Below are 12,682 nucleotides of genomic sequence, written 5' to 3'. Positions count from 1 at the left end.
GGGAAGGGCACAGGAGAAGGGAGGGAGCATTTATTAGGTGCCTACTGTGTGCCAGGCACTGCGCCAAAGCTCACAACGGCCCTGTGAGGAAGGTGATATTATTATCCTCATTTCATAGCAGAGGAGACTGAAGCAGACTGTGGTTAAGTAATCTACCCAGGGTCACAGTGAGTGTCTGAGCCCAAATTTGAATTCAGTTCATCCTGACTCTAGGACTAGTGCTCTAACCATTGCGCCACCTAGCTGGGGAAATTTGATTTAAAAAAAAGCCATAGTCTAGCAGCAGGCATAAATATGGCTCGCCTGCACTTACACCTGAGTGATCCTGTTAAGCAAGTCACATGGGTCACTTAACCTTAGTCTCTTCACCCGTAAAAAAGGAATACTAATACTTGTCCTATTTTACCCCAAAGAGTTGTTATGAGGAATAAACAAGAGCATTTCTGTGGGAGCAAAATACAAATTTAATAGATTATTATTAGGAAGTATTACGGCAAGCAGAAAACGTAACTTTCTTATACCTGCTGGCTGCATGACCATCCTGTGATTACCTGGGTCGTGAAATCTGGGAAGAGGTTTGTAATGGAGAGGGTAGAGTTGCCTCCATAATAGCTGGGTGATTCCTGGAAGAGTTGGAACTTTCTGACAAGGCGGCTTCTTCTGAAAGGGCTGGGCGCTATGCCGACTACTGACTGTGCCTCACTCATCTTCCTGTATAGGCTGGTCCAAGCCAAGGTCACAGTCTACTCCTGCTTAGCTCACAGCCCCCTCTTTTCTCTTGCCCCACTATGCTGACAATTTACTAGCCTCACAAAAGCAACTGAAAGGAAGAATAAAGGCAGAATCAGAGGCATCTTGGGGAAGTGAATAAGGCCCTGGAACTGGAGTCACAGAGATGAAGGTTCAAATCCTGCCTCACATATTTCAAATAGTTATGTAGTGTTGGGCAATGCATTTAACTTTTCTCAGACTCAGTTTCTTCATCTTTAAGCTTCTCTTCTAGTTCAAAATTGACGATCCTATTAAGGAATAGGGTCCTGTTTTTATGCTTCCTAAGCTCATGAGGTGCTTATTAGCATCTCTGAGCTTCAGTTTCCTCATGTGATGGGTGAAATCTGAGTAACTGAGGAAACCAAGGTTTGAGCTTCTGAGGATAGTGATTTATTAAGCAATACATGACAATTACAAAACAAGTCAGGACTAGGTCTCTTCAGCTTGGCACCGGACCCTGACTACAGGGGAAGACAGACTTATTTGCATTATAAGTAGACAACAGAATCTAAACCAGGATACAAGATTAGGTAGTATGATTTCTAATTGGAAGAAAGATGTTGGATTTTCCAAGTTGGGTGGAAGAAAGAACGAGTTTCAGTTCATTTGGGAGGGGGAGTGGGTTTTGAGATCTTTCCCTTCCCAGAACTGGGAGATGCTAAATTTATGAAACAATAGAGATCTTACCAGTGCTTCTTAAACTGTGGGTTGTGACCCCGTGTGGGGTTGCGAAAAATTTGGCAACGGTAAAAGGTTTCTGAATGCACAACGACCAAAAATTAATTAAAAATCAAACGTAATGAATGCAGCCTTGGCTGTGAACACATAACCAGCATACTTTGCACTGTGCATGCCCTCAGGCCACCAGTGCCAATGAAAGCTGCTGGAAAGAGAAAAGGGGTTACAAGGAAGTTTAAGAAGCTCTGTTTTACTATCAAGTTTCCCATGGATGATTTACAGAAAAACAATATGGGGGTTAAACCATGTGGCAGCACAAGATGGAGTTGGTGTTTATGAGACAGAATCCGATTGGTTCTCTCAATTCCCATACTAAACCCACTCCATTTTGTAACTGGCCTTCACTCTATATCATTGCTTATTTATAACATGAGGACATTCCTCATCTAGTTGTGAGATTTAAACGAAATCATGTATCTAAAATGTTTAGAAAACTTATAAGCACTACACAAAAAATCTGCTATTATTATTATTATTATTATTATTATTATTATAGGGACAACATAATATAGTGAATAGAGAAAACCTAAAACCAGGAAGATTTGTTTTCATGCACCCCCTTCCACTCCCATCCACCCATCCTGAAATATAGTAACTGTGTAGTCCTGGGTAAGTCACCTAACTTCTGAGGGCCCTAGGCTGCTTCCTACAATGATATATTTCAGAGGAAGTGATGACTTGCTTTGGTAGGACTTCTCCACTGGGAGCTCCCTGCACTGATAAAATCATGCATCTAGTCCCCAATTCCTTTGTGATTATTAGTAGCAATGACTAACCTACTCATGAGAGGCTTAGAGACCAGTGTGTGGAGCTCTCCCTTGGTCTTCAACAGGCTTTCTTCTTTATCTTGCTTCCATATGTTTCAGTAACACACACATTAAAGAGGAAAGTGGGCTTCCCAAAACTTTCCACGGCTAAATATTCTCAACCACTTACCTACCATTGGACAACTGCATTTTCTTTGGTTTTGTTCCTTTATGTCCTGTATATAGCTATATAGCTGTTTGCTTGTTGTCTACGTTGTTAGATTGTGAGCAACAAGAAGTCAGGGACTGTCTTTTGTCTTTCTTTGAATTCTCAGCCCTTAGCACAGTGCCTGGCGCATAATAGGTGCTTAATAAATCCTTATTGCCTTGTTATTATTCTCTTTTCGACTACATGTATTCCTCAGTTCCTGTGTCTACTCAATTTTGGGATTATTCCCCTTTAGATCCCTTAAAATTTTATTTAGATCATGTGAGATATACAGGGTGTCCCAAAAGTCTTACTGCAGTTTTAAGCTTTAATGGTTTAAGATGGCACTAAGACTTTTGGGATGCCTTGTACTTGAGTAAATATCAGTTCCCTAAGCTTAAATTTGTGTTTTTTTGAATATTGTCTTGGTCATGATTCTTTTTAGATCTCACTATGTGAAATTGAGTTTCAAATAAAAACTTCAAGTCTAGTAAAGTTCATTCTTTGGTAGAGTGAAATCATGTCCCTTCACATATCATTAAGTATCATATGTTTCACCTTTTCTCCCACAGAAATTTCATATTTAGGAGTAGGGTGATTTAGCTGTTATTCTGATTTCCTGATATACCACCTTTATAACAGGATTTTTGCTAAGCAGTTTTTTTAAAGTAAAAAGTAATTGAGTTACCTAAAACCATTTGTAAAATGATAGGCTTAGATTAGGTGATCTCTGAGGGACCTTTCAAGATTTCATAAACTGGCAGGTACGGAATAGAAGAAAAGAAAAATAAAAAAGAGAATTTAAAACTACAGAGTTGGGGGTAGGATGGAAGGCAACTTAGGAAGAGGGCAGTAGTCAAAGATTTGGGAACAATGTTAGGAAGAATAAAATGTCTGGTATTCTTGTGAGCAAATCTGTGCGAATCCTTTGGGTCATTGGCATAATCTTTACTGCTTGAATTTTCATATTAAGAAAAAATTCGCCTTACTCTTCTCCTATCAAAGGCTGTTCCCATTCTTACTTTAAGATGTATAATAATTGTACAAGTGTAGGCCTGGGTGTTACATGATTTGTAAGATGCCACGTAAGTACTTTAAGTTCTAGGATAGATTTGCTGGTTTGGATTTGCTTTAAAGTTCATTATGACTCTCGATTTTCCTTCCACCCTTACCTCTCCAGAGCTGTCTCTTGTTTCTCCACAGCAGAGAGTTTGATTTTATTTTTTGGTTCAGCCCTTGAAGCCTTCTGGTATCCTGAAATTCTCCATTTGGGTATGACATGAATTGGGATCCGTAAGTCCGGAGCAGGTCCAGTTGGTGAGGGATAAGAAGGCATGAGAATTGAGGATGCAGACAAGTCTTAGACATTTTAGCTAAAATATTTGCTTCCATGGTCTTTTGTTGGTCATGGTGGGTAGGATTTATTTTTATGAGAAGACTAAGTTGGCAATTTTTTATTCAGATCATCAAAGAGATGTCATGCTTTTCTAGGAGACTGCTATCTGGGGGGTTAGAAGAGCAGTTTTATTTGCCGCAGTTGTGGTTAGGCCCAGGAATCCAAGGAAGTTTCCATATGAGTCTTTCGTGACATAAAATGTGCAGCTGCTGCATTGAGAGCCACCCTTTACCACTATGGCTGTGAGTGAAGTTCCTCAGTAAAATTTTCTTCATTTCATGGACTTAAAATTTTAGGTAAACATTTGATAGCTGTAATTTGCAGCTGGTGGTGGGTGTATTTCTCTTGCTGGTCTGAAGGATGGGACAAGGAAGGCAATCTTCCAAGTAGATATAGCTAGTGTTTTATTTCTTCATGTGAATTCTCTAGACGTTAAATAGGCAAGGCCCATTAAACTTCTCCCCATGGAAAAGATGCAGGAAAAGATCATTTTAACAACAATATGAAAATTGCTTAGTTTTCCTTGCATAAACTATTCATATATTTGGATATACATTCATCTTTCATCTAACTTCATTCTAGAAGTTCAGAGGATCTTAGGACTTAGAGATCGTCTGGTCCAGCCAGGGCTTTCATCATACAGAGGAGAAAACTGCCCAAGAGAGTGAATTTGTTCAGTTTTATACAAGTAGCGAGGATGATAGCAGAGTAGAATGGAAAGCAGGTCCTTGGACTCCAAATCTGAACAAAGTTTTAATTTCCTGAGCAGAAAATGGAAATGAAGAAATCCAGACGTGAAGGTAACAGGGGTGTAGCAGAAAGATCACTGAGCTTAGACATCCCACTCTCATTTTCCAACTTTCTAGGCTTGGGTGTTTGTTGTTTTAAACACTTTTTATATTCAGGTCCCTAGATGGTAGGAAAATCATAGAACGCTAGAGCTGAATGGGCCCTTAAAAACCATCTAGTGCAGGCCTCTCATTTTATACTTGAAGGAGCCATGGTCTGGAAAAGATAGGATGGCTTTGCTATGGCCACTCAGCGGAGCTCCCATCATAGTTGAGTGCTCTTTGGTCTGTACTCTGATGTACTGCCTATCCTACCGTTAGCACCCCTTTGATTTACTAGCACTTGGTTGAGACCACAGTTAGGAGACTGCCAGCCTAAGACAGTGAAGTACTGTTTGTCTTACTCAAAATGTAGATTTGGTCATTGTGACCCGGGAGATCCAGTTCTCTCCCTGAAAGGTGTCATTGAGGCCCCTGTAGAACCTCATAGTACCACCTTCTGGCTTTCTTTGGTTTGGTAGGTCTGCAGATCTCTTTAGAACCTTATGATTCTGCCAGTATTTTAATCTCTGACTCACCCTCAAATCCTTGATTTTGGGATGTTAGGGCCCTTTGCTTTGCACATGTGGTTAGGCCTAAATCGTTTTGAAAAATGGTGTGCCCATCTTGGGATGGTATGTATGGGAATCATCCAAGCTTCCACATTTGTTCTATTATTACTAAAGAAAGCTGAATGTCCAGACCTAGTAGATTTGTGCTACAATATTGTTAAGTGCAAAAACCACTTCGTGTTGAATAATCTTCAAAAGGCGTGATGTCATACAGTTCACAACCCCTACTCCCCACGCTACATTTCTTCCTACTGTGTGAACAGTAGAGTGTATCCAGGTAATTTCAAACAGCCAAAGTGTGGATTTATTTATCTTAGCATCATATTTGTGTTTTTTTTTTCTGGACAGTAGCATGTACTATATTACCTAGCCATAGTCAGAAAAAGTCGCTGAACTCTCTGGCCCTCATGATCCTCATCTGTCAGAATCCTCAGGGTGGGCAATCTGGGGCCTCGAGGCCACATGTGGCCCTCTAGGTCTTCAAATGCAGCCCTTTGACTGAATCCAAGCTTCACAGAACAAATCCTCTTAATGAAAGGGTTTGTTCCCTAACACTTGGACTCAGTCAAAAGGCCTGAGGATCTATAAGGCCACATGTGGCCTCAAGGCCGCAGGTTCCCCACTCCTGCTAAGATCTCATCTAGCTCTCAGACTATAAGCTTATGAACCTGAGGTTATTATTAAATTGTGACCTTTTAAAAATTTATCAGTGATATTTACACTTAACCAGCAAATGCAGATGATAATATCAAAAAGATATCTGGGATGTTTTCAGTATTGAGTTCATTTTTACCTTCAACTTGAGATCTTTTAAGGCTTAATATAATTGACTTAATTATGGAAATGAGAAGGGGTGGATGTTAATTGAAAAATTTTTTAAAAATTCGACTTATTTTTATTTCCAGCTCTGACTTCTTTCTCTCCCACTCCCCTCCTCTCATTTAAAAAGCAAGAAGAACAAAGCCCATTACAAGTGTGTTAATTGAATTTTATAGGAAAATGTATCAGAATGATGAATGTAGATGAAAAATAATGAATTAGTCTTTCCTGTTGAACACTCTAAGAATAACAATCTGGAACTATTAAGATACTCACATTTCCCTTAATGTAAAAACAAAAAAAAAAAAAAACAGAACCCAAAGAAACCATTGGTTTAGACCTTAACAATCCACTGGTCTGATGAGCCTTACATACATAAGCAGATGTCAGAAAGTAGTAGATGCAGACAAATCTCTTTACCACTAGGTGGCCTCTCAATGACTGATCTTTAATGTAATAATGCACTATGTTGTGATAATTATTAATATCTTAGTTTAAGATTTGTGTATGCATGTGGCACCTTCATCATTTCAGTAATGACCAGGAATATAGTGTGTGAGAACCTAGCTTCATAGATGATATAAGATTAGATATTTCTATACCTACATAGCAGATTTTTTTCAAGATTGTTAGCAGGGTTTCAAAATGACTTTCCTTAGGATTGTTTTATGCGATATGATACATCTTACTCTTGAGACCCTTAGCTTTCATCAGATTTATTTCTATTCTTTTCTGCATGACTCAACCTCTTGTCTGGCCTGCCTTTGTCTTCTATGAATGGTTTCCTCATGCAGTGAATACAGCCAGAAGCTTCAGCTTATATACTATGGAGGGATTTACTTATTTGTGCTCTTTTTGTCTGTTGGTGAAGACAGAAGTGTAAGTGGCGTACCCATGTTTCTCCCTTCTCTATGCCCATTTAAATTCTGCACCAGGAAACATCCATGGGGTATTGTAAGACCCTTCAGGGCTGGTAGAGTTGGGTGAGTGGCAGCTCTGCCTATCTGTTGGGTCACCTTTGCTTCTTCATACCATTCAAGGTAAGAAATTTCAATTTTCCTGCAGTCTATTAAGGTTTCAAAGTTCTAGAGATCTTGCTGATCATCTTCTATCATTTGTTTACCCAAATAGGAGATGCAGCCAAGTGGGTTATTGATGCTGGTAATTATTCAGATGAAGAAACTTTCCAAGTACCTGCTTGGAATTTGCCTTTTCACTTGGTACAGTAGCTGTTGTAGGATTTCCTTCAATGTCGGTCAGGCTCTGAGCTAGATGTTGGCATGACCAAATAGCTCCTTGGAACTAGATAGCTCTAATTTATCTCTCCCATTAGATTACTGAGAGTAGGCATTATTTCATTCTTCATACTTGTATCCCCAGTACCTAGCACAGTGCTTGGCACATAGTAGGTGTTTAATAAAATACGTGTTCATTGATTTCCCTTCTCTGAGTTTTTCAGCTGCTCTTAATCTATGGGCTAGTGATAATACTGGAAGTGTTAAAACTGAGGATCAAACACTTGATGGGATTCATGCTTTGAGGTAAGAAAGACCTTTAATGCTCTAGAGAAATCTTAATTTGAATGAAGGGAGTGGATGAAGCCACTTTCTCAGTTTACCCTAATTTTATAGCCCACTTTTGCTGTTATTTCTGCCAGACAACTTTTTTTCCCCACTTAGTAGTATTTTTTTCCAATTACATGTAAAGATAGTTTTAAACATTCACTTTCATAAGATTTTGAGTTCTAAATTTTTTTTCTTGCTCCCTTTGTCTCCTCTTTCTTCCCCAAGATGGCAAGTGATCTGATATAGGTTATACATGTACAATCATATTAAGCATATTTCCACATTAGTTATGTTGTTGAAGAAGAATCAGAACAAAAGGGGAAAACTTTGAGAAAGAAAAAAAGAGAAAATACTATGCTTTGCTCTGCATTCATACACCAGAGTTCTTTCTCTGGAAGTGGACGGCATTTTCCATCACGAGTCTTTTGGAATTGTCTTAGATCCTTGCATCGCTGAGAAGAGCTAAGTCTATCAAAGTTAGTCATTGCACAATGTGGTTTTTACCTTATCAGTTCACATAAGTCTTTCCAGGTTTTTCTGAAGTCCACCTGCTCATCATTTCTTATAGCACAATAGTATTCCATTACATTCATATACCACAACTTGTTCAGCCATTCCCCAGTTGATGGGCATCCCCTCAATTTCCAATTCTTTGCCACCACAAAAAGAGCCACTATAAATATTTTTGTATGTGTGGGTCATTTTCTATTTTTTATGATCTCTTTGGGATACAGACCTAGTATCCACCAGACAACTTTACTTCTTGGTCTCTGCAATCCCATGAGGACTTCTCCTCCCATGACTTCCCTCACTTTGGGAAACACTACAGTAACCATCAACTCTCAGCTTAGTCTGTCCCTAGTAGGAAAGCATCAAGTATGCTTGGAGCTGTGGCCCTCTGAGCGAGTGATAGCTGGTCCTCTTACTTTCTGGCAGTGCTAGTGCCTTCCCTGTGTTGATTATCTATAATTTATCCTGTTTAATTATTGTTTGTACATAGTTGTGTTCATGCTCTTTTTCCTCATAAAGAGTATGACGAGTTCCTTGAGAGCAGAGACTGTCTTTTGTCTTTTTTTTTTATATCCAGCACTTAGTGTACTGCCTGGCACATAGTAAAAGCTTAACAAATGCTTGCTGATTAACTGATTGGCGCAGTATTTAATTAGCATCTTTTGTGGCATTATGCTAACAGCATGTCATCTTTGAGACACACTAAAACTGATAAATAAGGCCAGAAGAGAGGCAAGAGTGTATGTATTAAAAAAAAAGGCAAATTGGGCGTGGGGTAGAGAGAAGCCTGCATTGTAGCCATGATTACATTTTTTTAATTTAATATTTTATTTTTTTTCCAATTATATATAAAAATAGTTTTCAATATTCATTTTTGTAAGATTTTGAGTTCCAGATTTTTCTCGTTCCCTCTCTTCTCCCCAAGAGAGCAAGCAATCTGGTATAGGTTATACAGGTACCATGATTACATTGCTGTGTGAGACAGGCACCCTGATCCTCAGTTGCCACAATGGATCATCTGCTCTGGCATGTTATACTAGCAGTGGGAAAAGACTTCTGGGCTGATCCACTCACATTCTCTTGCCTCTTTCCCTTTACAATCAGTAGATTGGGCTGGAATGACAGATTAAGGACAACACAGTATGGTGGAGATAACACTGGATTTGGAGTCAGAACACCTGGATTCAAATCCTCTTTCAGCCACACACTACTTTTTGTGACCTTGGGCAGGCTTCTTTGGGTCTCAGTTTTCTTTATCTAAACAGAGGGAAAAAAAATTTAAAAAAAGATAGAGCAGACTAAATCTAGGTTCTTAACCTGAGCTCTGAAGTTTTAAAAAAATTAATATTGTAATAACTATTTCATTTCATAGTTGGTTTTCTTTGTAATCTTTGTATTCTGTGCATTTAAAATATTATTACATATTCTTCACCAGAATGTCAAAGACATCTATAGCACAAAAAAGGTAAAGAATTCATGGTCTGGATGATCAGCCCTTAGCACAGTGCATGTTACATAGTAAGCCCTTGATAAATGCTTTCACTCATTCATTCATTCAGACGTCCAGTCAGTCAACCATTTCCCAGCGTCTCTTCCAGTTCTAACATCCTGAGATTCTCAAGGTTTCCTGGAGTGAATTGATTGGCTTGAGTTTAGGGAGAAGTAGCTGAATTGGGAGATTTGAAGATAGGGAAAAAGTCGAGGGAATTGATACAGGGACTTTGGGAAGGAAGAACCTGTATGCTGTAGGATGGTCAGATAAAGTGTTGTCTGGAGGGAAATAGAAGTTTGCTTGGTTGAAGTACATCCCCTTGGTCTTTCTCCGTGTGTGTGTGTGTGTGTGTGTGTGTGTGTGTGTGTGTGATGATGTCTCAGTTCCAGATTTAGTTTGACTTCGGTTTGCCTTTCTTTTACTGGAATCCTATTTGTCTTTACTTTTTCTAGGATTACTTTAGGGATCTAGCTGAAAATTTCTCCTTTTCGTTGTTTGGCTTTGCTTCCAACCACGTTGCCAGGCTTTTCTTTCAGCTGGAGTGGATCTTGACGAGGTGGTGTTTCAGATGGGGAGGTGACTGACTGTTGGGCAGGGAGACAGTCCTGACCCTGATTTTCAGTTCCTACAAGGGTGCAGCAAACAGAGATGTCTCTTCTCTCATGTTGCATCTTGTCATTTTGAGACAGCTCTTTTGAAGCTTTGCAGGCCAATTTCTTTTATTTGGGCAGCCTGGAAGCCTCTGTGGTTTGGCCTATTTTTCTGATCTCCATTTCTCATAGTGACTTCCTTTTGACGATAAGGGAAAAGAAAAGCGAGTGAGGCTTTCTTGATATGACTCCTAGTTCCCTCAGATGCTTGCAAGGATTTTTTTCTCATTGTAGTCTCCCTGTAGTAGCCTGTAGCTCATCGCCCTGCTGTGCTGAAGGAAAATCTCAATACTTTTCTTCCTCTGGATTTGGATGCCTTGGAACCTAGCTGCTGTGAGTTCTAGATGCCCAGAAGTTAGGTACAATGGAAAGAACCTTGGTTCTGGAGGGAGAGGCCATGGATTCCAATCCTGTTTCTGTTTATAACTGCTTACAACTTGTCTGACTCAGTTTTCCCATCTGTAATATGAGGGGGTGGGACTAGAATGCCTCTGGGATGTGATCTAGATTTAGGGTCCTGCTTTCATTAAATCTTTCCATAATTAATAGTACTTTTGAGTTCTTCATTATTCAGGCTGATGTCTTCACCAGAGATAATAATGTTCACTTGCATGTTTCTGGGTGAAAAGCCCATGTAAAATGGTGAACAAATACTAGACTTTGTTAGGATACTTAAAGCTAAGTGCTTGCTTTTTAATGTACTAGTTGAATATGCCCGGTTACTTTCAGTCTCTAAAATAATATTATTATTGTTATAATATTATTGCTTTGAGGAAAACACTTTGTAAATGTAAATCATTACACAAATGTGAGTTATTTTTATGGCTATGAAAAGGAAGAAGAGATGGTCACATTATCATCTTCTAACTGAATGATTTCTTAGGATTTTTTATATTCTCTTTACAAACCATCTCCTATTTGTTTGCAGTGATCACCATTACCCAACATTTATCACCTATTCCAGGATTGGGGAACCTGCAGCCTTGAGGCCACATGTGGCCCTCTAGGTCCTCAAGTGCAGCCCTTTGACCCATTCCAAACTTCACAGAACAAATCCCCTTAAAGAAAGGATTTGTTCTATAAAACTTGGACTCAGTCAAAAGGCCAAACCTAAGGACCTAGAAGGCCTTGAGACTGCAGGTTCCCCACTCCTCGGCCCTATTCACTAAGTGCCTGACATTGTTCTAGGTGCTTGGGGTATTTAAAGGAGCTAAGTTGCAGTGTTTGGAATGGTAAAGCCTGGAATGAGCCAGAGATGGAAAACACGAATGCCAAGGTCAGGAACAGCTTTCTTCAGAGCCTCATTGGGAACAAGAGGGGGAACTGGGAAGGGTAGGCCCAATGCTTATTACACAAGATAGTATCAAAAGACAGGAGAGAAGGCAGAAGCATTGGATTACTAATTTTCTTCCATTTTCTCCATTAAGGGGAAAAACCTTGCAATTGTGACGAGAGAACAAGTGACATTCAGAGGGACTTGAAGCCCAAGATAGGTGAGAAGATACTAAAAGAATACCTCATGGATTTAAAGTACCTCAGGTCTCTAGGGGTATATATATATATATATTACATCTCAGGCTACCTACGTATCTTGTAGATGTGACACAGATCACTGCTGAGAATCTTTGAGAAATCAAGGAGATTGGTGCCAGAGTTACGTAAATGTTGTGTGTGTGTGAGTGTGTGTGTGTATATACATATACAGACACACACATATATATACACACACACATATATACATATATACACACATAGATATTTTAGATGAAAAGGTAGGTTCTGGAAGCTGTTGACTAGCAAGTTTAATAGCTATGATCTGGAAGATTCTAGAACACATTACCAAATAGATGGTTTATAAGCACTTTGAAAAGAGTTCATTTGAAACCAGCATGGGTTCCCCAAGGACAGGCCATTCCTAACTAACTTCATTTCTCTTTTGATACAATTTATTAATTGACAGAAGGACAGCTAGGTGGTGCAGTGAATGGTGGCTGGGCTTGGAGTCAGAAAGATTCAAATTTGGCCTCAGGCTTTCACTAGTTGTGTGACTCTGGGCAAGTCACTTAACCTTGTTTGCCTCAGTTTCTTCATCTGTAAAATGATCTGGCAAACCGCTCCAGTATCTCTGCCAAGAAAACCCTAATGGGAGTATGAAGAATCAGATACAGTGGAAACCGACTGAACAACAAAACTGGTTGACAAGACAGAATGATTTTGTTTCTTTTTGTGGATTATCTCCAGTTTATCCTGTATAGATCTTATTTGTAGTTGTTTTCATATTGTCTTCCTCATTGGACTTGATTTCAGCACGGCAATTTACAGTGTTCTCAAAGGCTCTCATTATGCTCTTGTGGGTGGACTGTACAGACAGGAACTGGATTATAGTGC

At 39.4% G+C, this 12,682-nt stretch overlaps 1 protein-coding gene across 1 annotated transcript in view; it reads left to right on the top strand.

The window, feature by feature from the left end:
• Nucleotides 1-12,682, top strand: part of AHRR (aryl-hydrocarbon receptor repressor) — a 249,273-nt gene that overhangs the window by 20,904 nt on the left and 215,687 nt on the right. The gene's annotated exons all lie outside the window — the stretch shown is intronic.

Source organism: Trichosurus vulpecula, chromosome 1 (genome assembly GCF_011100635.1).
Source record: "Trichosurus vulpecula isolate mTriVul1 chromosome 1, mTriVul1.pri, whole genome shotgun sequence".
In the NCBI taxonomy this organism is placed as follows: domain Eukaryota; kingdom Metazoa; phylum Chordata; class Mammalia; order Diprotodontia; family Phalangeridae; genus Trichosurus; species Trichosurus vulpecula.
This window is presented reverse-complemented; position numbering and strand designations above follow the sequence as displayed.